This window comes from Cajanus cajan, chromosome 2 (genome assembly GCF_000230855.2).
Source record: "Cajanus cajan strain Asha chromosome 2, NIPB_CcT2T_4, whole genome shotgun sequence".
Taxonomy (NCBI): domain Eukaryota; kingdom Viridiplantae; phylum Streptophyta; class Magnoliopsida; order Fabales; family Fabaceae; genus Cajanus; species Cajanus cajan.
In genome coordinates, this window is record NC_138518.1 from 53,242,022 (window position 1) to 53,245,979 (window position 3,958).

Consider the following 3,958-nt stretch of genomic DNA (forward strand, 5'->3'; position numbering starts at 1 on the left):
AAAAAAATTATCCATGCAGCAAATGCAGGAACGACGTGCCCTTAGGCTTTGTTATAATTGTGATGAGAAATTTGTGCCATGCCACCGTTGTACCACCCCAAAATTTTTATTACTATTATGTGATGATGAACCAATTTCAGATGTGCCTACTATAGAACCCCCAGATACCCTTTGTTCTCCCGACTCCACTATGGGATCACATTTTCATCTATCTACCTTTGCTTTAACTGGTTAACCCTCAACCTAAACATTAAAGTTTCAAGGCACAATTTATAGGCACCGAGTTATCATTTTGGTGGATACAGGCAGTTCACACAATATCATACAACCTCGTATGGTACAATATCTCAACCTTAATCTTGTTCCTACAAGGCCCTTCAAAGTCATGGTGGGAAATGGTGATTATATTTCTTGTACTATAGTTTGCAAAGAAGTTCCTATTCAGTTTCAAACACATTCATTTGAGGTCCCATTATTTGTTTTACCTATAGAGGGTGCTGATGTGGTTCTTGGATTGGCCTGGTTGCAAAAGCTAGGCCCTGTGCAAGCTGATTTTTCCATCCCTACTTTTACATTTTGTCATCAAGGGGAACAAGTGACCATTGAAGGCGACTCCCAATTACCTACAGAAGCCATGTTTCACCAACTATGCCAACTACTTCACCAAGATTCAATCTCTACTTGTCATCTTTTAACCTTCAACTCTGTTGACCCATCCCTTCCCTCCCCCACCTTAAGCCTTCCCACCCACATTGTTCAACCAGAATTGACTAAATTGTTGCATGAATATGACCAAGTTTTTCAAATACCTTCTAGCCTTCCCCCTTCCCGTCCTCATGACCATCACATCCGTTTACAACCAAATTCAAGCCCAATCAATGTTAAACCCTACAGATACCCCCACCACCAAAAAGAAGCTATGACACAAATGATCAAAGATATGCTAAATGAAGGCATCATACAGCCCAGTAATATATAGCCCATTTTCCTCCCCAGTTTTGTTGGTTAAAAAAAAGATGGTTCATGGAGATTTTGTGTTGATTATAGAGCTTTAAAAGCCATCACTATCAAAGACAAATTCCTATCCCCACCATTGATGTGCTATTGGATGAACTAGGATCTGCTAAGATATTCTCTAAGATCGATCTACGTTCAGGGTATCATCAAATTCTTCTTCACCCCTCAGATATTGAAAAAACATCTTTTCAAACTTTTGATGGACATTATGAGTTCTTAGTCATGCCCTTTGGACTCTCTAATGCTCCATCAACCTTTCAATCTGCAATCAATGACCTACTAAGACCATTTTTGATGGCATCCTTGCTTGCATTGATGGAATGGTTGAGCAATGAGAGGACACCTTGACTTCTTGGATCAAGTTCCTCAAGGGTGGCGTCAAGTTTGGAGAAGAAATATAGTGGAATGGGCGGTTATGGAGAGTGGGGTGAAGGTGTTTAATGAAAGGCTTGAGAAGGGTACTCTAGGGTGTTGGCTCACTTCATGGTGATGAAGGCCACTTCTAGGGTTGTTTCTCTCAAAGTGAAGATGGTAGGGTGGTGGTCGAATTAGCCAAGGGTGACTAAGTAATGATATAAAGGCACAAAGGCTCTCTCTATATTCAACATCCAAAGTGATTACAAGTTGCACATCCTAGGGTATTTATAGAAGGAATGAAGCATTAGGGTTGCATTTGAGAGTGCCTTCACCAAAAAATGCAAGCCAAATGCACTTCAAATGAAACCTAAATTAACCCTAAATGCTACTTGGTGGCCAAGGATGGAATCTTTAGGTTTGGTTAAGCTACATCTAGGTGCATGATAAGACCATGCATCCTAGGTGCCCTCCACTTGGGCCTAAGCCTTACCAAGTCCAAAAACAAATCCAATGCTACCAAAAATATACGTCTAGGCCTTTTTCTAACCCTAATAAAATACCCTAGCTATAAAATAAAATCCTATAATCTAAGGCACCCCATAATACAAGGATAAAATGGGAAATACAAGTAAAAATAAATCCTATGACTAAGGCACCCCAAAATACAAGGGTAAAATGGGAAATACAAGTAAAATAAATCCTATGTCTAAGATACCCAAAATACAAGGATAAAATAGGAAATTAAAGACAAGGGCAAAATAGGAATAAAAATAAATGCTATGCTAATAAAAACTTAGGAGCTAAGGCCCAAAAGTAGGCTCACTCCTCCTATGGTTGGTTTTTCAACACTAACTTGTTCCTCTTACCTCCTTCAATATATCACTTCTTGGTCTTCTTGGCCTTAGTGTTATTCCATCAATTTTTAAGGAAATTTGTTTTGGTTTATTTCGATGACATTTTGGTCTATAATTCGTCATTCACGGCACACTTTTTACATTTATGTTCAATTTTAGACTTATTGCTTGTTAACCAATTTTATGCCAAGCGTCCTAAGTGCATCTTTGGAGTGGAGTGTGTGGGCTATCTCGGTCATACCATCACCAAATTTGGTGTACAACCTGATCCGGACAAAGTCAAGGCCATAATTGATTGGCTCGTTCCGCTCTCGTTGACTGGCTTACATGGCTTCCTTGGTATCATCGACTTTTATCAACGATTTGTGCGCCACTATGCTAGAATCGCCTCTCCTCTCACCGAGTTATTGAAATGTGCCACATTTACATGGACTAGTCAGGCTCAACAGGCCTTTACAGAGTTAAGAAAACAAATTACTACTACTCCTATTCTTTAGTTCCCAGATTTTTCCAAACCCTTTGTGCTTGAGACTGATGCTTCAAGGGTCACAGTAAGAGCTGTGTTGACACAAGACCATCATCCTTTGGCTTTTTTCAGCAAGAAGTTGTGCACATGAATGCAGAGTGAGTCAGTTTATGTGCGAGAGATGTATGCAATCACAGAAGCCGTCAAGAAATGGAGACAATACTTAATTGGGCAAAAATTCATAATCCTTATCGATTAACAGAGCCTTCAACACTTAATGTCCCAATCGATCCAAACACCGGCCCAACAAAAATGGTTGACCAAATTGTTGGGGTTCGATTTTCAAATCAATTACAGGGCAGGACGTCACAATACAGTTGTCGATGCATTATCTTGACTAGCTGACACACCGGATACAATTCTCCTAGCTATGTCTTCTCTAGTGCCCACATTTTTACAACAATGGAGGAAGTATTTTGCATTAGATCCAGAGGGAAAAGCCACAATCCATAGATTCACAAATGATACAAAATTTGGGGAGAAGTATACCGTTCGTGAGGGCCTTTTGTATTTTCAAAATCGACTTTTCGTACCTAAAGTATTGGATTTCAGACAACGACTGTTGGAGGAATACCATGCCACTCCGGTTGCAGGCCATTCTAGTGTTAAGGCCAGTCTTAGTCGTTTGGCTGCCTCATATCATTAGCCAACTATGGCTGCTGATCTTCGCAGGTTCATTAGGAGTTGTACCATCAGTCAACAAAACAAATATGAAGCTCAGAAACCAAGGGGTCTTTTACAACCGCTTACCACTCCAAACAAAGTATGGGAGGAGATAACCATGGATTTCATTACCTCCTTACCAAGTTCGCACGGCTACACTATAATTTGGGTGGTATGCGACCGCTTGAGCAAATACAGTCATTTTGTGGCTCTTCCTACACATTTCACTGCACAAAAACTTGCTCAACGATTTATGTAGGAGATTTTTCAATCGCATGGTCCTCCTAAAGTCATCATTTCAGACAGAGATCCAATTTTTTTGAGTCAATTTTGGCGTGAGATTTTTAAAGCACAAGGCAATAAGCTCAAATATAGTTCATCTTACCACCCACAGATTGACGGTCAGACCGAGGTTCTAAATCGGACATTGGAATGTTTTTTACGCTGCTTTGTGAGTGACAACCCTCGTTCATGGCTTCGCTTTCTCCAAATCGTTGAGTTCTGGTACAACACCAATAAACACTCCAGTTTAGACACCTCT

General features: G+C 40.2%; 1 pseudogene; it reads left to right on the forward strand.

The window, feature by feature from the left end:
- The first annotated feature begins 1,432 nt into the window (after positions 1-1,432).
- LOC109790505 (putative mitochondrial protein AtMg00860 pseudogene) lies at positions 1,433-2,725 on the forward strand (annotated as a pseudogene).
- Positions 2,726-3,958: the final 1,233 nt, after the last annotated feature.